The sequence below is a fragment of the Rana temporaria genome, chromosome 7 (genome assembly GCF_905171775.1).
Source record: "Rana temporaria chromosome 7, aRanTem1.1, whole genome shotgun sequence".
Lineage (NCBI taxonomy): Eukaryota > Metazoa > Chordata > Amphibia > Anura > Ranidae > Rana > Rana temporaria.
In genome coordinates, this window is record NC_053495.1 from 89,820,299 (window position 1) to 89,832,548 (window position 12,250).

The following is a 12,250-nucleotide window of genomic DNA, read 5'->3' on the forward strand; positions in this document are numbered from 1 at the left end:
GGCACAAACCGCATGTAATCCTCCTCCAGGAAACCCATCTCCAGGGCTCCAGGGTTATGGCCCTTAAAAGAGCTAAAATAGCGTACGCTCTTCATTCCACTTACTCCACGTATGCTCGGGGGACATCTATCCTTATTGCCAAGTCAGCACCAATCTCTATTAGGCATATTAAACTTGACCCTAATGGCTGTTTTGTGATCCTGGTGCTGGAACTCCTGGGTAAACCATATACAGTGACAAATATCTATGTCCCACCGCCTTTTACCAAGAAGTTTTTTGAAAAGGTGATGGGCACAATATTGGAGATTGCTGAGGGCCCCTTACTAGTAGCTGGGGACTACAACACAGTTTTAGACAATTCTATGGACAGATTTAGATGCTCTACGCTACCTGCCACACCCCTAGGATCTTTCCTAACCCAATTTGATCTAGTGGAGGCCTGGAGGTGGAAGCATGCAAATGTGCGGGAATACTTGTGCCAGTCTGACTCTCACGGTACATTATCACGTATTGACCTCTGCCTTGTTTCATCTGATATGCTTCGCTTGGTGGCCAGAGTTAAATATCTCCCCAGAGCGGTGTCCGACCACTCACCTCTGATGGTGGACCTCGCTCTGGGCCCACCCTCCTCTTACCGGATATGGAGACTGAGCCCCTTATGGTTAGCGGACCAGGCTGTGATAGGCCGGAGTTCGGCAGACATGGAATCGTTTTGGGTGATTAACAAGCAAAGTGCGTCTGTCCCTGTGGTTTGGGATGCCTTTAAGGTCACTGCCCGAGGCTCATTTGCCGCTGTGATCGGGGGGGCCCATAAGGCGTTGCAGTCCTGATTGATAGACGCGGAAGGAGGACTTAGGAATGCGGAAACTGTTTATTCTGCAAACCCTACCCCTGACACACACTCTACCTGGCGACACAGGGCCAGAGAGTTGGAACTGGTACTTCTGGAACGCACGCAAAAGAGACTACGCTATCAAAATAAACGAATATTTGAATTTGGGCATAAAAATAACCGCTTACTGGCCTATCTGGCCAGGCCCGATTATCAGCCATGTACTATCCCTAGAATAACGAACTCGGAGGGCTTATAAGTAGAGCAAAATTATGACATTATGAAAGCGTTTGTCGCCTTCTATTCTACTCCACGCTCTACACTACTAGAGCTCACTATACAATAGTGGAACTTGATGATTATCTTTCAGATATTTCACTCCCGAGATTAACAGATCTTCAGGCCTCCGGACTTGATGCGCCGTTAACAACAGAAGAAATAGGGGATTCTATACAGTCGTTCTCCAGACATAAAACTCCAGGCCTAGATGGATTTCCCATTGAGTGGTACATGCAATTTCAGGGAACTATTAATCCATCACTTGCTGCAAATGTACAAGTATGCCCTTAGAACGGGACAGTTACCGCCCTCCATGTCGGAAGCGCTAATAGTTTTGATTCCCAAAGCTCATAAGGACCACCTCCTTTGTGAATCGTATAGACCGATTTCACTTATTAACTCGGATGTAAAAAGTTTGGCTAAGGTGCTTGCCCAACGATTAAATAAAGTAATTACTACTATTATAGTGGCGGACCAAACTGGATTTATGCCTGGACGATCGACATCTATTTATTTACGCAGACTCTTTACCAATATACAAGCGGTTCATGACACGACTGGCTCCCGAGCTGTATTGGCTTTGGACGCTCACATAGCCTTCGACTCAGTCGAATGGCCCTATCTTTTTGAAGTCCTAGCTAAATTCGGATTTGGCACTACTTTTATAAAATGGGTACAACTCCTATACTCCAAACCCATAGCTAGACTACGGGGCAAGGCATCCATATCGGATGCCTTTCCCATAAAGAGAGGCACCAGACAGGGGTGTCACCCCGCTGTCACCCCTCCTGTTTGCGTTAACGATAGAGCCCCTAGCATCACTGATAAGGTCCAATGGGGAGGTTAAGGGACTGACGATTGGGGGTCTAGAGGAAAAAGTATCCTTATACGCAGACAAAATGCTGATATATCTGGAGGAACCCCAGTCGTCACTCCCAGCCCTGCTGGAGATTATCCGACGGTTTGGCCACTTTTCAGGGTTCTGGGTAAATTGGGACAAGTCCCTTTTGTTTCAGATTGACCAGGAGAAACCCATAACACTACCCCCCCCCCCCTGCGTGCCCACTGCAAATAGTTCACACTTTTCGTTATCACGGGGTCTTGATAAAACTCCCTGTCTCCTCCTATGCCAAGATCAATTTAGACCCCCTTATCAGTAAATTAAAAATTACCTTGAAAACGTGGAACAATCTTCCTCTTACACTGTTAGGAAGAAAAAATATTTTCAAAATGATCTATCTCCCGAGATTCCTTTACGTCCTGATCAATTCACCAATATATATAACCAAAGCAAAATTTAAAGATATATAGCCGGATTCAAAGAGACTTCGCCGTCGTATCTTTTGTGCATATTTCCGCTGGCCGCTAGAGGCGTGTACGTGGATTTCCGCGTCAAATATGTAAATGAGCAAGATACGCCGATTCACGAACGTACATACGCCCATCGCAGTAAGATACGCCGTTTACGTAAGACATACGCCGGCGTAAAGATAAACCACCAAAAAGATGGGGCAGCCCATGCAAGGTATGGGTCACGGGTACTTTACATGGAGCACGCCCACTACCTGCCTATTTTGAATTAGGCGGGGTTACGTCGGGCCATTTGCGCTACGCCAACGTAACTTAGGGAGCAAGTGCTTTGTGAATACTGCCCTTGCCTCTCTATTTTACATCGGCGTAGCTCAAATGAGCTGCGCTACGCCAGCTTAAACATACACCGATGTATGTGAATCTGGCTAATAGGGCCAGATTCAGGTAGATCGGCGCATCTTTGTTCCAGCGTAGCGCATCTCATATGCGCTACGCCAACGTAAATCAGTGAGGGAAAAACAGTATTCACAAAGCACTCGCCCAGCCCTATTCACGTAGTCCTACGTAAACGGCGTAAAATACGACGGCTGTTTCGTCGTCCATACCTATGAATGGGATGCGCCTCCTATAGGTGGAATAACTTAACGTCGGACGTACGCCTTACATAAACGGCGTCGATTACAGCGACGGGCGCAAGTACGTTAGTGAATCGGCGTATCTCGGTCATTTGCATATTCGATGCGTAAATCAATGGAAGCGCCCCTTGCAGCCAGCGTAAATATTCGCCCAGGCTCCGACGGCGTAGGAAACTTACGTCGATTGGATGAAGCCACAATTCAGGCGTATCTAACTTTAGGAATTAGACGCATAGATACGACGGCGCATCCGTGCACTTATGCGGGCGTTCATAAAGATACGTCGGCGTAAGTGCTTTAAGAATCCGGGCCATAGACTCCATAATCACCAATTTCGTGTGGAGGGGCGATGTGGTGAGAATCGCTAAGCAAACTTTACAGCTGCCTACTTCGGAGGGGGGCCTGGCACTCCCCTGTCTCCAAACGTACTATATTGTCTCGTAACTGGCGCATGCCCATTGGTGGATTCATCCTGAGGCCAACAATGCAGCTGCTGCCCTAGAGGCGGCCATCCTCACCTCATATGAATCTCTCCAGAACCTAATACACCGTCTGTCACTTAGGGGGAGGGAAGGAGCTACTGTTCTGGCCATGACCCTGCGGATCTTTAGAGTTTCTAAACTGTTACCACCCAGTACCCCAGCTATATATTCTCCCAATGCCCCGCTATGGGGAAACCCAAGCCTACCAGAATTTCATCAGAGAACTGATGGGAGATACACGATACGCGGTTACGAGGCCGCGCCGTCGCCGCGGCCCTGGAAGTTCAATGCTTCCACGCATGCGTCGAAGTCATTCCACGCATGCGAGGGATGGCGGCCGCTCGGACATGTACGGTAAGTCTGTACAGACGACCGAACATGTCCGACGGACAGGATTCCAGCGGGCATGTTTCTAAACATGTTTAGAAACATTTGTCCGCTCGAAAACGGTCATGGTGGGCAAATGTACGCTGGAATCCTGTCCGCTCGGCTGTACAGACGACCGAACATGTCTGCTGAAACTGGTCCGCGGACCAGTTTCAGCAGACATATTCGGTCGTGTGTACGGGGCCTAACACACTCTAAATAATAAATACTCCAAAAAAACTAACAAATCTTCAGCAAACTAAGATAGGTGAAATAGTTGACCGTGAATAGCATAAATATATATGTAGCGCTCACCCCCGAAGGAGCCGCTGGTTGATTTTGGGATCTACTCTCTCTGGCTCGGTTCACCCCTGTTTGATTAACTCGAACCCGCCCTTGACACATCAGAAACCTGGTAGTGGGATATTGTGACCCCTGCTGGGCTGGAATCACAATAGCAGGCACACAGTATACAGAGACATTATGGTAAAGGATTACCTGCTATAATGGAACGGTCCCTCCAGACAAGAAATATACTCCACACAATGAATATGATTAAATATAAGGGGTGAGTTTACTATATAGGAACTTAGAAACGACAGACATAAGATTCAAATACAATGCAACCAATAAGTAATAGCTCAATCTGATTCACAAGGGCCCTTGCAAGAATCAGCAATTAATGTGAATCAATGTGATGTTCTGAACCTAGGGATGGTACCATTCGTTTAAACTAAAAAAATAAAAAAAGGGGCAGTATATGCTCGCGAGCGGCCCTAGCGGGCGGTTCTGTAGATTGGTCAATATTCGCGTTGCGGCTGGGTGGTGCACGTAAAAAGAAAATATTTGTAATCCACGGGTGATAGTTAGAGAAGAAAACCCACACAACAGAATGTCTAGTGTAGCAGAACGTTGGTGAATTGGTCGCTCGTCAGCATCAGTCACTTTTGTGAAATACTGTAACAGTTAACTAGGCCTCTAGCTTCGGCTATGAGCCAAACATGTGTCCGTGGCCTGTGAAATGAAACTGGGTGTCTATAATAACCAGAGAGTCAGAAGCTTAGCATGTGCTCTCTCACCCAACAGGCCGACCCGCCTGATTTTTCCCCTCAGTAAGGGACGCGCTGATATGATACTGTTCCGCAGAACCCGGAATCCTGGACAAGGGTGTTTCTCTGTTTTGGCTGTCAGCTGGGCTGCCTCTTCGATCTCTGGGAACACAGGCTGGTACGTTGAGGTCTTGCTTCCGTCTGGATGGCTGGTCTCTCGGTGGTTAGGCCCAGGCTTCAGGCCTAACAGCACAACAGTGATTATCAGCAGATCTGCAGAGGAGAAAGTGCAGATCACGAGAGTGTGAAATTGGCCCCTCAGCCAGTCCGTTCTGACTGGCTGAGCGGAGTTGTCACATGCTCCAGGGGTACGGGGCATTGCAAGGGGGCGTAGTCTGTTTTCTCCTCAGAGTCAATGGAGTCCATATGTCCTGCTACTCACAATACCGCAATGCATAACTTCATAATAGGGTCTAACATATTTACAATTTAAACGTAAGTCCAACGGGGATGACCTGTCATGAAGCTCTGACAGGATGACCCCGCTACACACTCCCCCACTTGAATTCTTTGGTCCCCAAAGAGGGCAAGAAGTATGGACCCTGATACATGCTTCTTAAGATACAAGCGGAGAGAAAGGTTGTTAGTACATGCAAGGCACTAAATAATGTGCATCATTTCTTACTTTGTTCAAAGCTAAACAACTCATTGACTGGCATAAATTGGACAGGGGGACCCCCCACCAATCGTTGGGTATGGGTAGGCTGCCCTGTTCATTATCTACTAACGCTAGGGTGCTAAATGCTGATGTGTCAGGGGGTGAGTAGGGGCTGACCTCCACTAAATTGGCAGCTGGAGGATCACTCAAAACATTAGATCTTTTTGAGGTGAAAACAGCTTCTTCAGAACACTCTCCCAATTGGCTATAAGTCAGTCTCTTTGGGGGATGAATAGCTCTCCTTTTCCTGGGTTCTTCCGGCGTTGAGGGGTTAGGAAGAACATGATCTATTTCAAGGTCCTGAGAAGCAGTATCATCTTCTGATTTGGACACAACAGATCCCTCATCCCCTGAGGCATGTATATCTCCATTCGGTGGGCTTGGGGCCTCCATGAGTACAAATCAACACCTCCTTCCAGTCCTTCATCAAGTATATTCTGAGGTATGAATTCAGGGGCCTCTGGTCGGAGTGCCCTACTACTGGTCGCTTCAGATGAGGGCAGGAACGAAGCATTAGGCTCTGGCTGTTGAGAAGACCATAACCACTCTGACCCTATACATTCATCTGTGGACTCTTCATCCTCGGAGTCTGAAGGTAAGACTTGAGATCTAGTGACCGGCCCCGAGGGCCTGGATACGGAGGGCAGATCCAAAGAGTCAGAGACCGAGGGTAGTCGAACAGCTTCACTGAGGGGCAGTAGATGATTCCTATGCCAGGTTCTCAGAGGCCCCACACTGTTTTCAGGTCGGACCTGATATACGGGAAGGTCAGTCAGCTTCTTACATACGATGTAGGGCTGAGACTTCCAGCGGTCGGCCAGTTTGTGTTTTCCTGGAACGCCCAGGTTTCTTAGTAGGACTCGGTCTCCTAGCTGTAGATCCTGAACTCGAACTTTCAGATCGAAGTTCCTTTTATTCCTTTGTTCCCGTTGCTCAAAACTAGCATGTGCCTTCTCATAAGCCAACTTCACGCTCCTTCTCAAGTGATCCACATAGCCTTTGTGGGAGGCCGCAGAAGTATGATCCAAGGACAATCCAAAGGCCAGGTCAACAGGCAGTCGAGCTTCTCGCCCAAACACCAACCGGTATGGGGAGTACCCGGTTGTGTCACTCATGGTGCAATTGTATGCGTGTACAATGGCTGCAATGTGCTTGCTCCAGTGTTGCTTCTCCTCTGAGTTCAAGGTCCCCAACATGTTCAAGAGAGTCCTGTTAAAGCGTTCAGGCTGGGCATCCCCTTGGAGGTGGTAGGGGGTAGTTCTGGTTTTATCTATGTTTAAGAGACCCAACAGTTTTTGTATTAATTTGCTCTCAAAATCTCTCCCTTGGTCGGAGTGGATTCGTTGGGGCAAATTATAGTGGACAAAGAACTTTTCTACCAAAACTTTGGCCACTGTGGAGGCTTTCTGGTCCTTAGTTGGGTATGCTTGAGCATATCTGGTGAAGTGATCGGTTACTACCAGAGCATTTCCTATTCCACTTAGATCAGGCTCCACGCAAAGAAAGTCTATACCCACTAATTCCAATGGGCCTTGGCTCTGAAGATGGCCCATTGGGGCAGTCTGTTGAGGCAAAGTCTTTCGTTGGATACACCGAATACAAGAATGGCAATATCCCTCAACTTCAGCCCTCATACCGGGCCAGTAGAACCGGTCTCTGACCAACTGGAAAGTCCTTTCAGGGCCCAGGTGGCCATGCTGGTCATTAAAGTGGAGTTCCACCCATAAATATAACATTACATCAGTAGTTTTAAAAAAATGTCATTAGTCCTTTAAGAAATTTTTTTTTTTTTTTAGATGCCTTCAAAGTGTTGTTGCTAGGCAGAATAGTTAATCTTCCCTCTTCCTGCACCTAGGTGCTTAAGCTTCCTAACCTACACCGCACAGACTCCTGGGAATGTAGTGGGTGTAACTTTCCAGGAGTCTGTGCACTCCCCAGTCTCGAAGAATCATGTGACTTGGACAGTACAGGTGCTGAAACCTGATCTGAAACCTATTACACTGCTTGTGCAGCACTGAGCATGTGCGAGATCTGCAAGGCTGAAATCCAGGAAGTAATACAGTCTGGCTTCATGATGCCCACACTTAAGATGGCCCCAGTCAATTTCTATTTTATAAAGTGTCTAAATGCTGTAACAACCTAACAAAACGGACCTTAGTTTACAGACTAACTTTACTGGAATACATTAAGCTTGTGTATTACAGGGGTATTTATATTTAAAAAGTGAAATTGTGGCCGGAACTCCGCTTTAAGCGCAGGTAGTATAGCCTCCCGGTGTTTGCTGGGCAGGAACATCTGCCATTTTTCTTCTGGGCCATCAGAGGGGCCCCTTCGGTAGACCACCCCTTGATGGAGCTGCAGTTTGTCCCACTCTTTATGCATCAGCCGTGCCTCTCGTGAAAAACTGGCCAGGAGCATCTTCGGATCCTGGTTCTCCAAAGCCTCTAGAACTAGATTACCCAAAGAATCTTCTTTTTGATCTTGCCTTAGTTCCTTCTTCGTTAACTGAGGTAGATCACTTTTTTTTATTGAGTTATATCACAATAGTACTTAGGCACTCCTGCCGCCAGCATTCCTATCTCCTCGGCCCGGGACCCCCCTTTTGTCTGCAGCTCAGTTCCCTGACACAGTGCCCGCACTCCTTCAGAGGATATTTGGGTCCATTCTTTCTCTGAGGTATTTGAACCATGGGGCCTCCTGGAGAGAGCATCAGCGTCTTTGTTTCCAGCTCCTGGGCGGTACTTCAGACCAAAATTGAAGCTCGAGAGGGCTGCCAGCCATCGATGCCCCGTTGCATCCAGCTTGGCGGTGGTAAACAAGTAGGTGAGTGGATTGTTGTCGGTTCTCACCTCGAATTCAGCTCCATATAAGTAGTCTTTCAGCTTATCTACAACAGCCCACTTCAAAGCCAGGAATTTCAGTTTGTGAGTGGGGTAATTCTTCTCAGATGAGGTTAAACTCCTACTCACATAAGCCACTGGGCGTAGACAGCCGCTGTGATCTTGGTACAACACTCCTCCTAACCCCTCTCTACTGGCATCCACGTGTAACTCATAGGCCCCATACATACGGGAGAATTTATCCGCGAATACGGTCCAGCGGACCGTTTCCGCGGATAAATCCTCTCGAGGATTTGCACGGATTTCTATGCGATGGAAATCCGCGCCGAAATCCTCTGGCGATGACGTGTCGCGCCGTCGCCGCGATTATGACGCGGCGACGTGCGCGACGCTGTCATATAAGGAATTCCACGCAATCATTACGACGCATGCGGGGGATCCCTTCGGATGGATGGATCCGGTGAGTCTATACAGACCAGCGGATCCATCCGTTGGGATGGATTCCAGCAGATGGATTTGTTTGGCATGTCAGCAAATATTCGATCTGCTGGAATCCATCCCAGGGGAGAAATATCCGCGGAAACAGATCCGCTGGAGTGTACACACCATAGGATCTATCCGCTGAAACCCATTTGCTGGGATTTTTCAGCGGATGGATTCTATCGTGTGTACGGGGCCATAGGGTTTTGATGTGTCTGTACAGGCTAGAACAGGGGCAGTTGTCAAGTTCTTCTTGAGTTGAACAAATGCCTCTTCACATTCAGGAGTCCATTGATCACTAATGGGTTCTTTGGGCTTTCGGGGGCCCATGTGGGGCTTCGCTGATTTTGCAGGTTCAGAAGTGTTATCTTCATCCTCTGTCTTCAATAGCTCGTTAAGAGGTTTGGCGATTTTTGCGAATCCTTCAACGAATCTCCTATAGTAAGAGCAGAATCCCAAGAATGACCGCAACTCCATCACGTTAGAGGGTCTAGGCCAGGAGGTGACCGCCTCCAACTTTTCAGGGTCTGTTGATATCCCTTCTGCAGAGACTATGGCCCAGATTCAGGTCTGTCATATCTCTGAGTCTGAGACGTCGTATCTTGGCGCCTGATTCAAAGAATCAGATACGCCAACATTTTTCTAAGATACGACCAGCGTAAGTCTCCTACGCTGTCGTATCTTAACTGCATATTTACGCTGCCCGCTAGGGGCGTGTACGCTGATTTACGCCTAGAAATATGTAAATCAGCTAGATACACCTATTCACGAACGTACGCCCGGCCGACGCAGTACAGATACGCCGTTTACGTTAGGCTTTTTCCGGCGTAAAGTTACCCCTGCTATATGAGGCACAGCCAATGTTAAGTATGGACGTTGGGCCAGTGTCAAATTTTCCCGTCTATTACGTCTTTGCGTAAGTCGTTCGCGAATAGGGCTGGACGTAATTTACGCTCAGGTCGAAAGCATAGGCTTTTTGCGGGTTAATTTGGAGCATGCGCACTGGGATACTTTCACGGGCGGCGCATGCGCCGTTCGGAAAAAGCGTCATTTACGTGGGGTCACGATACATTTACATAATACACGCCCACATCTTCCACATTTGAATTAGGCGGGCTTACGCTTACATTTTTTTACAATCAAAGCCGTACTTACCATTTTGGAGATACATCTTCTCCGCCGCTTCCAGGTATGGGCTGCGGGACTGGGCATTACTATTTGATTGACAGTCTTCCGACAGGCTTCCGACGGTCGCATCCATCGCGTCACGATTTTCCGAAAGTAGCCAAACGTCTGTGCGCAGGCGCCGTATAGAGCCGCACCGACGTTCGGCTTCTTTCGGCTACTCGTGACGCGATGTATGCGACCGTCGGAAGCCTGTCGGAAGACTGTCAATCAAATAGGAACGCCCAGTCCGGAAGACCATACCCGGAAGCGGCGGAGAAGATGTATCTCTAAAACGGTAAGTACGGCTTCGATTGTAAAAAAAAAACACCCGATTCCCCTTGACAAAACGAGCATCAACCTAATGTTAAAAAAATGTTTTCGGGTGAACTCCCGCTTTAAGGTTACGTATGGCCTCTAATGCTGGCCCCCTGATGCTCTCCATGATCCTTTGTTTCTTGTTCTTTTCTGGGATCCCCCATTCCTCCAGAGCTTGGGTGGCCTGATCCATCCATTCTTCAAAACCATCTTCTGAAGATGGTACAGGGTGTCTTCCCGAGAAGGCCCTGAGTTTTCTATATCCTGTAATCAAACAGTCTGTAGAATCCTTCTTGCATTGAGCCACAATCTCTCTGTCTATACTACAGCTGTGAGGTAAGCTGCTAGGCATCACATGAGGTGGTTGCACATTGAAGTTCTCACCTTTCCAACACCTGTGTCAGCTTTGGGGATCACCTTCTATAGATTTGCCTTCTATTTTTAGGCTGCCAATACTAATAGCTGTGAGGTAAGCTGCTAGACATCACAAGAGGTGTTTTGTACACTGAAGCTTTCAACTTTTCAACACTTACGCTGGTTTCTGGGATCACCATTCAGAGACTTTTCCTTCTATTCATTTATTAATATTTTTTTCACCTCTGTGTGTGTTTTTGTATGCCAATTTTTTGGCTCATATTATATCATCACCATTTTTTATAGTATGTATATATATTTATGCTATTCACGGTCAACTATTTCACCTATCTTAGTTTGCTGAAGATTTGTTCAGTATCTATTATTATTATTTAGAGTGTGTTACATACTGTCCGTGGCACTGTTTCACATTATTCACACCATTCCCCCCCCCCCTCTTTGTTACACAGCGCAGACATTAACATTTTTCATTTGACACATTGTTTCTTATTAGGATAGATCCTTAGGTGTCTGCAGCAGTGCCCCCTAGCTTAGTTTATTGACAGCGCGGGAGTTCCTCCTCTGTGTATAGACATACCGCTGCTGCTCAATTCGGACTACGAAATATAGAGATGCAAACTTCCCCACTGGAAAACTTACTGACTGACCCCTCCCACACCAAAATAGTTTTGTCTTACTATAACACTCTACTACACTCCACGACCACTAGGCTTACCACCATTGAACAACGATGGCGCACAGACATACCTGAGTTGACGGAGGAGATCTGGGGAGAGATTCTTCCCCTGCAGGTGACCTCCGTCATTTCCTCAAGGGACAAGGTGATCCAGACCAAACTATTGTATAGATCCTATTTTACACCATATTTGTTATATAGATTAAAGAGATTATCCACTCCTTTATGCACTCAATGTGGAATAGCCGATGGTACATTCTTCCATCTGATGTGGGAATGTGCTCCGATAAGGAAGTTCTGGTCGGATGTTACAGCTTTCATCAGCTCTGTATCTGAGATTCCTAATATTTGCAATCCTCTTAGATGCTTACTGGGATACATTGATGATGAAGATTTATCCAAAAACGTACAATCCTTCATACGCATAGTGCTATTTTACGCAAAAAAACAATTACCATGCACTGGAAATCTCAGTCCACACCAAATATAAAGCTTTGGCTTACCATTGTAAACCAAGCGATACCACTATATAAGTTAACATACGAAGATAGAGGATGCCCAAAAAGGTTCTCAAAAATATGGACCTCCTGGGTTAACTCAGAGAGTACCATACCACCTGCCCCCTAGGGTACAGCTCTTAATAAGGATTCTATGGTTCCAGAACTGCCAGTGCCTAGGCCCTGACTAGGGTAGATTGTGCTATGTTATGATATTTTCTGTATGCT